The following is a 14,547-nucleotide window of genomic DNA, read 5'->3' as shown; positions in this document are numbered from 1 at the left end:
CCGGAAAACAGGTCCTAAAACAAGTGTTTTCAGCAAATTTCAGATTTACGCAAGTTTTTGCAAGTGTTTTTATGATGTGACTACATTGGGGGAAGTGCAAATTGAAGCAATCTACGCACGTTTGATAAAGTTTGGCTATGTATGACCATTTGTGGCTCAATTTCATACAATTTGATGCTACAAATTGGGGCTTTTGCTCTTACATGCTTCTAAAGGCTGTGCATTAGCCTTATGTATGTTCTGTGAGGTTAAAAACACCTAAAATTGTTGTTTTTTAGCACAAATTCGCTTGCTGAAATTTCCTGCGCATAAATTTCAGAAATTGTTTTTTATGCCTAAATCGACCTATTTTGCCCTAAATTGCTCCTGTGACCATTTGGAGTTGTAGTGAGGCTATACTCCAGTTTTTGTGCATTTTGCCCAAAAATTCAGCGTATTAGCCCTCTTATTCGTGCAACTATGGCCTCATCTTCTTCGGATGTGAAGAATCTCTTCGAGATTAGGAGGTTCGATGGAACGGGTTTCGATCTTTGGAAAGACAGGATCCAAGGAATCCTATTTCTTAAGGATTGTGAAGGGGCACTTGAACAGGTAAAGCCACAGAATATGACGGATGAAGCATCGGTTAGCATGAACAAGAAGGCTGTTACATACATTAAAATGGCCATGACCGATGAGACAGTCGTTGATGTGAAAGGTCTCACAAGTGCTTTTGATGTGTGGGAGAAGTTAAAGGGAATGTATGAGAATACAACGCCTGTCAACCAAGTGCCTTTGATGCGAAAACTTGATGGCATGCAACTAGATGAGTCCAAGAGCGCTGCAGAGCACTTGTCGTTGTTCGCAGGTACTTTGTCGCAGTTACATGATTCAGGCTTGCCCCCTTTTGATGATAAGCTGAAAGCTATCTTCTTGATTATGACCTTACCTAAGTCATGGGAAACATTGATGGTTTCATTGTCCAATAACCCCAATTTGACCTTTGATGGTGTTAGCAGTTCTATCTTGAATGAGGAAATCAGGAGGAAAGCAAGTGGAGAGGGAGGCAGCTCTGCCAACATGGTTAGAGGCAGGACAGAAAAGAAGAATGCCTATGCACAAAGGAGTAAGAGTAAGAGTAAGGAAAGGGGAAATGCCAGTAAAGGCAAGGGTGATGCGACTTGCTATCAGTGTGGCAGGAAAGGTCACAAGAAACCCGATTGCAGGTACTACAAAGCCAAGTTAGAACGGAAAAAGAATGGCGGAGACAAAAAGAAAGAGAAGAAGGAAGTCAAGACAGATGCACAGGATAGCTCAAAGGACAAAGAGAAGGCCAATGTGGCTTCTAGTGTTGTGATTGAGGAGCTGTCAGATGTAGAGGACATCTTGTGTGCCACTTTGTCAGACGATGATGCTTATGACATTGATGCCTCTCTTAATGTTCATTCACACGACATGCAGATCACAAAGAGTGATCTTATTGATGCTTTGTTGACTGTCAATGATGCATTATCCCAGACTTGGATTGTTGATTCCGGTGCTTCATTTCATGTGACTCCTATCAAGGAGTGTTTCTCTACTTTTGATGCAGGCAAGCGTGGCCATGTATACCTTGTAAACAATCATGCATGTTCCATTGAGGGTATTGGCACTGTGCATCTCTCCATAGATGGCACAAATGAGCTTGTCTTGCATGATGTTAGATATGTGCCGGGAATCAAGAAGAGTCTACTTTCTGTTAGTCAAATGGATATGCATGGTTACAGCATCTTGTTTGAGAGAGGATCATGGAAAATGACTAAAGGCTCAAGGCTGATTGTAAAGGACACAAAGAAAGGGACACTTTACTGCATACATGGAAAGGCCGTGTTGGGCAAGTTTATTGCATTGGCTGAGATTAACTCTCACATGGAGTTGTGGCACAAGAGGCTTGGCCATATGAGCCAAAAGGGCCTTTCTAAACTTTGTACTTTGAACAAGCTTGATGCTAAAGGCACAAAGCTTGACTGTTGTAATGAATGTCTATATGGCAAGCAAGTAAAGCGTTCTTATTACTCTGGTGTCTCTCGTAGATCTTGTGTGCTTGATCTTGTACATTCTAATGTATGTAGCATGCCTATTAAGTCTATGGGAGGTGCATGCTATTTTGTCTCCTTTGTTGATGATCATTCTAGAAAAATTTGGGTTTATTTGCTTAAATCTAAGGATGAAGCCTTTGCTGCGTTTAAGAGATTTCATGCATTTGTGACCACCCAAACAGGTAGAAAGCTAAAATGCTTGCGTACGGACAATGGGGGGGAGTTCACAAGTGCTGAATTTAACAAATTTTGTGAAAATTTGGACATTAAGAGGGAGCTTACTGTGCCATACAGCCCCTCTTCTAATCGTGTGGCTGAAAGATTCAATAGGACACTTTGTGAGAGGGTGAGATGCATGTTGTCCACAGCTAACCTCTCTCATGGATTTTGGGGAGAAGCTTTGAAAACTGCAGTGCATATATGCAATCGATCCCCTCACATGTCTTTCAAAGGTGACATCCCTGAAGAGGTTTGGCTTGGCAAGCCTGCTTCATATGATCACTTACGCATTTTTGGTTGCGAGGCTTTTGTGCATGTCAGACCCGAGTTGAGGAGTAAACTAGATGCCAAATCCATTAAAGGACTTTTCATGGGATATGGTGAAGAAGGTGAAATGGGTTACAGGATTTGGTTACCTCAACTCAAAAGGGTTGTACGCAGCCGAGATGTTGTTTTTGATGAGGCAAGGCTGCTTCAAAACAATTGTGCCTCAAAGCATGACCATATAAGGGTCAAATTTCAGCACGACCAGCCACCTGTTAGGCCTATTTTTGACCCTCAGGATGCACCCCATATGGCTGAAAATGTAGATGATCCAGTGGTGTTTGATCCAGATGATGTTGGACAACAAATTGAGGCTCCTGAAGGGCATTTGCAGCCACGAAACAATGCTGAAAATGATGTACAGCAGCCCATTGTTGATGATTTTATTATGCCACCTGATGTAGACCCATTACCGGATAATGTGGATCATTGGGTAAGGCGGTCTACTCGTCCAAGACGGACTGTGAGTAGATATGATCCCTCTTTGCATTACATTATGTTGACAGATGAGGGAGAGCCTCTTACGTATAAAGAGGCAAAGACATGTGAGTCAAGCAGTAAGTGGGAGCTTGCAATGCAAGAGGAAATGAAATCCTTGTATGCAAATGATACTTGGGATCTTGTGCCATTGCCTAAAGGGAGAAAGGCTCTTCCAAACAAATGGGTATACAAGATTAAGATTGTGGATGAAAAACCCAAGTACAAGGCAAGATTGGTTGCAAAAGGATATGCACAGAAAGACGGAATTGATTTTCAAGAAATCTTTTCTCCCGTTGTAAAGCTTACAACTTTACGTGTCCTTTTAGCTCTCGTTGCGGTGCTTGATTTGGAATTGAATCAAATGAATGTAAAGACAACGTTTTTGCATGGTGACATTGAAGAGGACATATACATGAAACAACCTGAAGGTTTTGTAGTTCCTACACGTGAGGAACTTGTATGCAAACTGAAAAGGGCTCTGTATGGTTTGAAACAATCATCACGGCAGTGGTACAAGAAGTTTGACACTTTTATGTTGTCTCAAGGCTTTAAATGCAGGCATGCAGATCATTGTTTGTATACGAAAAGGGATGAAGATGGTAGTCCCATCATACTTGTTCTCTATGTTGATGACATGCTGCTTGCCAGGAAACATAAGACTAGTCTTGATGCTCTGAAACATAAGATAAATTCAACATTTGCTATGAAGGATTTGGGTGATGCAGAGCATATTTTGGGCATGCGTATTAAAAGAGATAAAAAGCTGAAATTGTTGTTTTTATCTCAAGAAAGGTACATTGCAAAAGTACTTGACAGGTTTAATATGGCTGATGCTAAGCCTCTTGGAGTACCTTTACCTCCATACACTAAGCTTAGCAAAGTAGATTGCCCAAAGGATGAGGTGGCATTGAAAGCAATGAAGGGAATCCCTTATGCATCAGCTTGTGGTTCTCTATGTATGCTATGGTTGTCACTCGTCTCGACATTGCTTATGCAGTGGGAGTTATTAGTCAATACCTGTCGAATCTTGGCAAAGCGCATTGGGAAGCTGTCAAATGCATTCTGAGATATTTGAAAGGTACACAATCAAAGTGTATCTGTTATGGCAAAAGTGACTTAAAGTTGCAAGGATATTGTGATGCAGACATGGCAGGTGACATGGATACCAGGAAATCTACCAGTGGATATGTATTTTCCATTGCTGGTGGTGCAGTCTCTTGGTGTTCTAGGTTACAGAAAATTGTGGCATTGAGTACTACTGAGGCTAAATATATTTCAGCCACAGAGGCTTCAAAAGAGGCCATTTGGTTGGGCAGACTTGCAAAAGGACTTGGCATGCCTGCTCATACACCCGTGTTGGGTTGTGATAGCCAGAGTGCTGTCTATTTAGCCAAAAGTTCCATGTTTCATGTACGTACCAAACACATAGATGTGCGGTACCACTTCATACGACAGGTAATGGAGGATAGTCTAGTCAGCTTGACTAAGATCCATACACACGAAACCCTGCGTATTCCCTTCAGGATCCATCAGATTCAATCAGGGGAATTTTCCAGTGCATTTAGCCTATTTTCCTTTTTTTGGTTATTTTCACTTATTATTTTTAAGTGACTTTCCAACAAAAGTAGGTAGGGCAATTTTGCTAAGTTAATATAGAAGCAAACCCAAGTTAGCACTTTCTGGCATAAGAGGCAGCAGGAGCTTCCCGCTCAACAAGCAACTTCTCAGCAGTACCTCCGGCACTTGGCGTTTTGGAGCTTCCCACCTCGCCACACCATCAGGGCCATAGCGTTTTTGGATACAGATATCAGCCCAGCGTTTCCTCTTGCAGTTACCGCCGGCAACACCAGATCCCCAGCATTCCCCCCTTGCATCATCGCCATCACCATCAGCCTTGTAGCGTTTTTGCTTCCCTCATCAGTACCAAGATCCCAAGGCGTTTTCAGCCCATGCTTGATCGCCCTCATCCCCCAAAGCTTCTAGCGTTTGCAGATCTACCCGGTTCGCAGCAGAAGTGCCCAGTGACCTAGCGTTTTTACTAACGCTCAGCCATGCTGCAGCGTTTTTGAGTTTCAGCCTTAATCTGCAGTAGATACGCAGCATTTTCAGCCTATGGTACAGTAGCAGATCAGCCCCGCTCAGCCATGCTGCAGCGTTTTTGAGTTTCAGCCTTAATCTGCAGTAGATACGCAGCATTTTCAGCCTATGGTACAGTAGCAGATCAGCCCCAGATTGGTTGCAGAAGATCCCCCATTTTCAGCCATGAAAACGCAGCCAAAACAGTCATTTTCAGCCACCGAAACAGTCCCGAATTTCAGCGATTAGAAGATCCCAGATTTCAGCCCTAAGTCTTCGTCGTCATCGGCATAGTTCAAGTTGCATCTGTCCATTGCATACGCATTGCAATCAAAGTAGACCACTCTCGCCGACGAGAGTGGGGCCTTCGGAGGAGGGTTTTACAACCTCTCGGGTGTCGTATCTCTTCTCTCTCCTTCTCTCGGTCTCATTCACTTGCACGCACTATATCCACTCACTTTGTTCGTGATCATACCACTCTCCATAAGACGGAAGGCTCTCTCCTTCCCTAAGAACTAAAAGGAACCTTGAGCAATAAAGATCACTAATCTTGAGAAAAAACAACATTCATTCCGCTGCACCTAACACTGCTAGTGCTGGTGCTTTCTGGTAGACTGAGAGGGTGTGGGCTGATTTTATAGGCTCCCGCATCCGGTAGGAATAGCCGGTGCGGAGCCGGCTGGAATAGGGGCAGGTGGACATGCTAGAGATAAGGGAGGGCTGGCAGGTGAATTAGCAAGGGCAAAGAAGGGAGATGGCTGCCTTATTTTCAGCCAGCCAGCCAGCACTAGTTCCTTTTTTTATTAAGCCTTGCTTTAATTTAAGAAGGCTGCCGACTTATTGAGTGGGCAGCCGGTCACTTCTTTTAAAAAAATGTGAACTTGGACAAAACTCAATAAAATTGAGTGAGCTGAAAATTGATGCTATATAGTCATACTCCATGTCACAAACTGCTGACGTGTCGAAGTCCATTCTGCAGATGCCGGCCGAGGGGCCTAAACCCTAAGAAGAACAAGTAACAGAAGAAGAAGTCCTACCAACTTATGGGGACCCCGTCCGATGGGGCCCCAAGTGACATAAAGGAAATAAAGCAGGACCGACACACACACAAGAAATTGCGTAGCTGCTGATGACGCGGCAAATTTCCGAAAATTACGTTGGTTAATGACGTGGCAGGCTGTACGGATTTCCGTGTTTTGCACTGACTGCTGACGTGGTAGCTGTACGGATTTCCGTAAATTACGCTGGCAGCTTTTTGGCATTGCTTTTGGACCAGAAGCTTTTGAGTTTTGAAGGCTTTTCACTGTAACTGCTTTTCAGGTCAAGGGCCTTTAAATATGAGGTTAGGGCTCATTTCTCTAGCATGCTTCCTAGAGAAGGTGCAGAGTTTGGAGTACCGGCTTGTACTTGGTTGATGCAATATAAAGAAAATACCGAAAGGGGCACCAAGGTTTGGGGGCAATACTCTCTAGGGTGGAATTTTGCCACTCCGTGTCGCGCGTCGTCTCTCTTTCAGTTCAGTTGTTATTGAAGTGCTTAAAGTTTGTTCAGTCTGTTCTTTTCTATTGGCACGTGGTGCCCGTCTTGTGACACTCCAGGCGTCCCCGGATGCAATTCTCACGCACATATACAATGCAAACACAGATTCCTCGTATGAAAGCATTCGCACAGAAAATATAAATATTCCGCTTTTTTAGAAAAAGCTTCTCACAACCCATCTTTATTCTTGTGCTTGCGTCTTTACGCGTATTCCTTTTTCCAGTTCAGGTTTCTTGCCAGACCAACGGAATACTCCCTTTTCGATGCTCCCGTCACCCATCACGTGACGCATCAAGAATATCCATTTCCATGTCTCGTACCAAACTAACGGTACAACCCCTTCGCAATGCTTAATGTCACCCATCATATGAGTTGTCCCTTCCCGATGGCTTTTAATAATTCCAATAGATCTACGGTTCCTAACCTTACAATTCAAGTGCACACATTTAAATATCCTAATTTCAATAAAAAGAAATTACTCAAAAAATTAAGAAAATAGTCCATTTAGCAGCAGAGAACGCTACAAAGAGAATCTCGGCAAACTCTAAAGTCAAATTCATGAGTGGACATTTACCTATCCTAGGCACATATGTAGTGAAGTAAGTGGGTAGGGCAAACAACCAAAAATATAAATGTTGGAAAAAAACTCACAAACCCATGAAAAGAATGGGAAGCCACAACTCAGGACCAAAAATGTCCGGCTGAACCAAAAATCGAGGTGTTCAGCCAAGCATCCTACATGCACTGCAATGGGTGACCAACACAGGAAGACCACTAGCCATACAAAAAAGGTTAAGATCGTTAAAAAACAAGGGATGAAACTGTAACATAGTTATTGACTACACACTATGGAAGGTACACACAAGAAGCCTCTCCTAGAAACTTTTCCCTCAACCTTAGGTAGTACTCCCTCACATAAGTAGCCTCGCATAGATCCCAATGATGAATAGTATTCTAAGACCACCGATCTCTAGAAAGGTTCTACCATACCATTTCCTTCATTGTATTACTAAGGCTCAAGACAGTAAGAGAGGCATTTGACAGCAATAATGTAATCTATATTTCCCTTTGTATGTCTATATTTCATACCTCTCAGTGCAATTCTTCAACTTGGAAATGATTAAGCTTAACGTATATGTTTTGTAATTTTGTTTAGTCAATTTTAGTTCCAAACCAAGGTGAGACGTGACATTGTCTATCCGTCATTTCAATATTTTCCCTTTTGCTATAGTTTATGAACACCTGTGACATTCCCAGCTTAGGCTCGTCCTTACTCTCATCTGTTGAGCCGCGCTCAATAAAAGACAATTTAGTGTAGGGTCTTTGTACCCAAGGTGTTGAACTTATTGTACTATGTAGGCTTTTGTAGAATAGATGCTTGTATTGTGAATGATGATAATCCTAATGCCATTGTGGCCCATCCCTTACCCTCCTAGTTAAGGTTGTTATTCATCTGCTCTTGAAGCTACACCTGAAAGGGCCTTTTGCAACTCAAGCCAAAAACCACGATCCTAGGTAGTTGCTGCCATATAGGCCACAATATACCAATGTAGCCATTCCAAGTAACACCCACTGGAGAGGGGAAGTTGCTGCTGCACCTAGTAATAGCTAGTATACTGCTTTATCAGCCAAATGTTTACTAGCTACGACCACAGAGGGAAAGCTTATACTAGCTGCTAATATGATCCAACACTACACCACGCTGCATATGCCCAAGTCTATAACACACACTGCCCTAGACAAGAACACACAAGCTGACTCCTCCACTGAGATTATGAGGATACAATGGGAGAACAAGAGAGTACATATAAGCTATCTATAACAAAAATATGCCACAGAGGAGTGCATAGATAGCACAAATGTAGCCTAGTTGTAAAATCTTTGCTAACCATACCAGTGAATAAGATAGTCGCATAGCCTCTTCATGAGTGCCAGCTCATCTTTAACTTGACATCTAACTGTCTCCCACGCTAAACTCCAATTTATGAACTCCTACCATCACATCAAATCCAGGGAGCTTCTCAGCTCTCAATGCCTTTATGAAGGTGTCCTTTGTCAGCTACTTATCCTTTATTTTAAGAAAGGCCAAGTCAATTTCAAATGGTAGGATTCTCCCTTGAATGAAATGCTAGTGTATTCGATGTCTTATATTCAAGCATGGTACAATGGCTTCCTCTCAAACTTTCTGTTGATAACATTGACGATTCTTCCAGCTTGCAATCCCAAATCAGCTAGTGACTTGCAAAGCAAAGCTACCTATGGGTGCTGCTAAAGCTCCTCACTTCCACTCTATACTTAATCCTCCATCACTCCAATGGTACATCCTAATCAAAAGTGCTCCTAAGTTATCCCAAAACGCCCCTAACTGCATCGATTGTGGCTTGCATGAATCTACCTTAATTCTACTATCCAACCGATCAGCTTAGCTCATATCCGAACTCCAAATGGTGACACATAATAAACTTCTCCCCACCATCCTTGGTGTAGCTCAAATCCACTTCACTATTCGTAACATGAACAAAAGTATGTCATCGTCCGGTACAAGAGTGGTCCTCCACCTCGCAGAGGGTGGCTTGCATCCATACATATTACATTCTCATCTAAGGCACTAAAACAAGCTGATAATCATAGTGCTCATACTTTACTGGAACTTATTGTCTCTATGAAAATCAAATACCATAAGGTTTGCAAATGATAATTGATCCCAATGCCAAGAAAGCACTGCAACATAGATTCCCACATATACAGAGCCCCACATCCTCATGATAAAATTCTTTTTCAACACTCCTTTTATGTGCTGGCTTTCTCCAAAGTGTCACCTAACCGTAATGTCATAGACAATATGAACTCCATATCAACAATACCTAGATCACTATTGCACTCATACAACGAGGGATCCACATTCACGTCATCTTTACAGCAAAAGAAAATCTCTCATTCATGTCAATGCCACTGATGGCAATCTAATTTTTTGCTTGCTCATACACATAGATGAACTCGAACACAATATCTAGATCACACTTGCACTCATACAAGGGATCCCCATTCATTGTCATCTTTACAACAAAAGAAAATGTCTCCTCCTGGGTCAATGCAACTGATACTACATCACTCTTGCACTCAGACACCAAGGAATCAGCATTCATTGTCATCTTTACAACCAAAAGCCAAACATCTCTTCCTAGTCAATGCCACTAATAGGACTCTATAACTTTTTTCCCACCAATCTTGCTTGTACTTTCTTATGCTCCCATCACACCTTATAATATATATGCTTCTCAATGGCCACTACACTATAGCTTATAGGTCACAGCATGGCCTTCGCCTAGCAAGGACATATCTTTGACATACCAAAACTTTCATGGTAGCACAACGAAAGAGCAAGAGGCTTATGCCCCTGAAATCTAAAAATATGTGACTAATATTACAATGGTTCTTGGTTAAACCATCCCATGGTTCTCTCTCAGCTACACCGATCAGAATTTCACTAGGAATGCTCCTATTGCAACCCTTTCAAGTGAAGAAAGGGAAATGGAGTCATCCAATTAGAAGGTTTCTGACAAGGAATGAATTTAAGCAGAAACGTTTATTTCTAGCACAACTACAATGGATTGTCAGGACCTATGATGAGAACGTACTAGCTTAGCCAAAGGAATGAACATACTCTCAGCGCAAAAACATGCAAAAATATGTCCATATGTTAACTGTCGCTGCACACTCTTACCACTGTCCAATATTCTTTTCCCACCGACCATTCATGTCCCGTGTAACTGCATGACCCTGGCACCCAATCCTTGCTCAACTCCAGACATTTGCGTACAAAGCCACTATGGGGCAACTCACCAAGGGGATGTGTCTGCCACCACAGGGAAAGTGAATTGATACTTACAATTTAATCCAAACTGTGACCCATAATTTCAATAACCACAGCTCGATTCATTACCTGCTCCAGGCTTTACTTTGTATTCGCATGAGGGGCATAATTGAACATGAGTGACGCCCATTCTAAATCAAGCAACAGCACCATCATCCCCTAGTGGCTGTTCCCTTCATTGTGCTAATTGAAATGCGCTAGACCAGGCTTGGTCGTTGCCGACCCATCTGAACCTCCAGTGTAGAGGATTCGAGGGAACCTCGCAATGCCGCAGTCACCGATCAACGTCACACAGCACGACCTTCCGAGTGTGCACATTTGAATTTTGGACGTGTCCACTGCCTTATAAAAACTAGAGTGCTTCGTTAGTTGCGTTCATATCGAATTAAGATTGAGTAAAATATCGGAAACTATATATCCCATTTCAGCACTTCTCAAATGAAAGAAAATGTTTATTTGATGCTATTAATTTATGTCTAAAATATTTATTAAATGGGAGGAGAGACATCAAAACGAAGGAGAGAGAGAGAGAGAGAGAGAGAGAGTTTTTATCTGAGAGAAGATGAAGCACAAAGAGAGATTTTATCAAAGCGTGTTATATTTTTTTACATGAAAGTGTTTGGGTCGTGGTTCAGAGACGTTCTTTGCAGAAATGGGATACCGATCGTAGTGCTTCAAAGGGGTACCTCGCAGAAAACCACAAGGAGGGTTAGAATTTTGTCAAACTCAATGATCGTGATCATACAAGATGTCATTGTTATTAATTGTTTGTTGTTCCATTTTCATGTTTCAAAAAAAAAAAGAAAACATGCAAGTCTCCTTACATGGGGGAGTTTGCACAATCCTCCCCAATTTTTATAATACGAGGGAACGTGCCATTCCCACGACAGCGTGCAATCTTCAGTGCATTTATTAACTGCGTTCTCAGTGTCTAAAATAAAAAAATGATAAAGCTTACTCACCGCGGGATTGAAAACCACAATATTGATCAATATTATAAAAGGGAACCACAATATTGATCAAACCACCGCCAAGCATGACATCGTACCGCTAACAGCCCCCGACTAGCAATCACATCGTGAATTCTGATACCCTTGCGATAGGCATATTGGGCATATCTTGCAACCAACATGTTGCACCCCCGGCTAGCAATCACATTGTGGATTCTGATACCCTTGCGATAGGCATATTGGGCATATCTGAGCAACCAACATGTTGCACCTCCGACTAGCAATCACATTGTGGATTTTGATACCCTTGCGATAGGCATATTGGGCATATCTGAGCTTTCTGACCCTGCTCCTGTTGCATGTATCCATGCACTCCAAGAGACCTCCTCACGCACGTTTTGTGCTTCCTATAATCAGCACATATTTGTTTTGAGTTATGATAGTGCCTCTTGAGGGCTTCATCTACTGACGTTGCGAACAGACCACCTGACAGGGAGCATGATAGATTTGAAAGCCGTCAACGCCGCCTGTGATCGACATGTGATTAAAAAATCTTGCAACATCTATGCCTGCGTAGGTGATTGCATCTGGAGAGGCCCTCACTTCACATCTGGATTTTGACTGCAACGAATCAAAAATCGCGACAGAGCCGATGATTGCAGTTGGAGAGAGGCCCTCACTTCACATCTGGATTTTGACTTCCAAGCCATATCAGCCCACAACTTCCTTGCCACAACCATGAGGGGCATATCTTGCAACGTTGCAAACAGAACACCTGGCAGAGAGCATGATAGATTTGAAAGCCATCAACGCCTATGTGATCGACATGTGATTAAAAAAGCTTGCAACATCTATGCCTGCGTAGGTGATTGCATCTAGAGAGAGGCCCTCACTTCGCATCTGGATTTTGACTACAACGAATAAAAAAGCGCGACAGAGCCACATATCGCGACAGAGTCACATGCCTTCCAGATGCCTACTAGGTGATTGCAGGTGGAGAGAGGCCCTCAATTCGCATCTGGATTTTGACTTCCAAGCTATATCATCCCACAACTTCCTTGCCACAGCCATGAGGGGCATATCTTGCAACCACATTGAGCATACATATCGACCAAGACAATGCCAAGCACGACATCTTTGTTTCTTCCATAGAGCCGCATGCCTTCAAGATGCATGCATAGGTGATTGCATCTAAATAGAGGCCCTCGCTTCGCATCTGCTGACATTGCGAACAGAACACCTGACAGGGAGCATGATAGATTTGAAAGTCGTCAATGCCTGTGATTGACATGTGATTAAAAAAGCTTGCGACATGTGATGCTTGTGTAGATGATTGCATCTATGCCTGCATAGGTGATTGCATCTGGAGAGAGGCCCTCACTTTGCATCTGGATTTTTGACTGCAAAGATTAAAAAAGCGCCATGAAGACACATGCTTTCCAGATGCCTACGTAGGTGATTGCAGCTGGAGAGAGGCCCTCACTTCGCATCTGGATTTTGACTTCCAGGCCATATCAGCCCACAACTTCTTTATCGCAACCATGAGGGGCATATCTTGCAATTAATGTTCCCCACGAGATGACAGCCGAGTCCTATGTAGTGCCACATGCCTTCAAGATGCAAGCAAATGTGATTCCATGCCCTCGCTTTCATCTACTGAAAACAGACCAAACATTATTGGCCCTTCGCTTGTTGGGGATGTCCCGCAATCAATGTGTTTTAAGAGACAACATTTCGGACATGAATCTCGTCAGGAATCTTGGCATTGAGGGTCCAGGAAGGTCTGGATTGTTTTCAACATTCCCTAACTAACAATATCATCGTAAATTTTGTTGCCCATATCAGTATCTTGCGTATTGCCACCTACCTTCAAGACAAAAGCATACTCGAGCACTTTTTTGTGCTTTCTCAAGTACACCACATCTCGCATACATGATCATTGCTTCTATGTAGTGCCGCATGCTTTGAAGATGCAAGCATAAGTGATTACATCGGGAGAAATGTCCTTGATTTGCATTATGAAAACAACCAACAAGAGCTTCCTGGTAGAGATGACATTGTGGACATCAAGGCGGTGCCACATGACTTCAAGATAAAAGCATAGGTGATTGCATCTAGAGAGATGACCTCGCTTTGCATCTATTGGAAACAGCCCAACCTAGGGCTCCGTGGCCCTGCCACATTTGGCATACATGTTGACCAAGGCAGTGCCAAGCATTACGTTTCGTAAAAGGGAACCACAATATTGATCAAACCATCACCAAGCATGACATCATACCGCTAACAACCCCCGACTAGCAATCACATCGTGGATTCTAAAACCCTTGCCATAGGCGTATTGGGCATATCTTGCAACCAACATGTTGCACCCCCGACTAGCAATCACATCGTGGATTCTGATACCCTTGCGATAGGCATATTGGGCATATCTGAGCTTTCTGACCCTGCTCCTGCTGCATGTATCCATGCACTCCAAGAGACCTCCTCACCCACGTTTTGTGCTTCCTGTAATCAGCACTTTGTTTTGAGTTATGATAGTGCCTCTTGAGGGCTTCATCTGCTGACGCTGCGAACAGAACACCTGACAAGGAGCATGATAGATTTGAAAGTCGTCAACGCCTGTGATCAACATGTGATTAAAAAAGCTTGCGACATCTATGCCTGCGTAGGTGATTGCATCTGGAGAGAGGCCCTCACTTCGCATCTGGATTTTGACTGCAACGAATAAAAAAGCGGGACAGAGCCACGTAGCACGAGAAAGCCACATGCCTTCCAGATGCATACGTAGGTGATTGCAGTTGGAGAGAGGCCCTCACTTCACATCTGGATTTTGACTTCCAGGCTATATCAGCCCACAACTTCCTTGCCACAGCCATGAGGGGCATATCTTACAACCACATTTAGCATACATATCGAGCAAGACAGTGCCAAGCATGACATCTTTTTTTCTTCCATAGAGCCGCATGCCTTCAAGATGCATGCATAGGTGATTGCATCTGAATAGAGGCCCTCGCTTCCCATCTGCTGA

General features: G+C 43.1%; 1 protein-coding gene and 1 long non-coding RNA gene across 2 annotated transcripts in view; one reads left to right on the top strand and one right to left on the bottom strand.

Moving 5' to 3' along the window:
* Window positions 1–14,547, top strand: part of LOC147425534 (putative serine carboxypeptidase-like 23) — an 82,569-nt gene that overhangs the window by 15,318 nt on the left and 52,704 nt on the right. The gene's annotated exons all lie outside the window — the stretch shown is intronic.
* On the bottom strand, window positions 10,099–10,926 carry LOC147425535 (uncharacterized). Its single transcript, XR_015186391.1, has 2 exons — window positions 10,639–10,926; window positions 10,099–10,551 (listed from the first exon to the last, which is right to left on the bottom strand). It is a non-coding gene; the product is annotated as an uncharacterized LOC147425535 (long non-coding RNA).

The sequence above is a fragment of the Adiantum capillus-veneris genome, chromosome 25 (assembly GCF_014529385.1).
Source record: "Adiantum capillus-veneris isolate H3 chromosome 25, ASM1452938v2, whole genome shotgun sequence".
Lineage (NCBI taxonomy): Eukaryota > Viridiplantae > Streptophyta > Polypodiopsida > Polypodiales > Pteridaceae > Adiantum > Adiantum capillus-veneris.
This window is presented reverse-complemented; position numbering and strand designations above follow the sequence as displayed.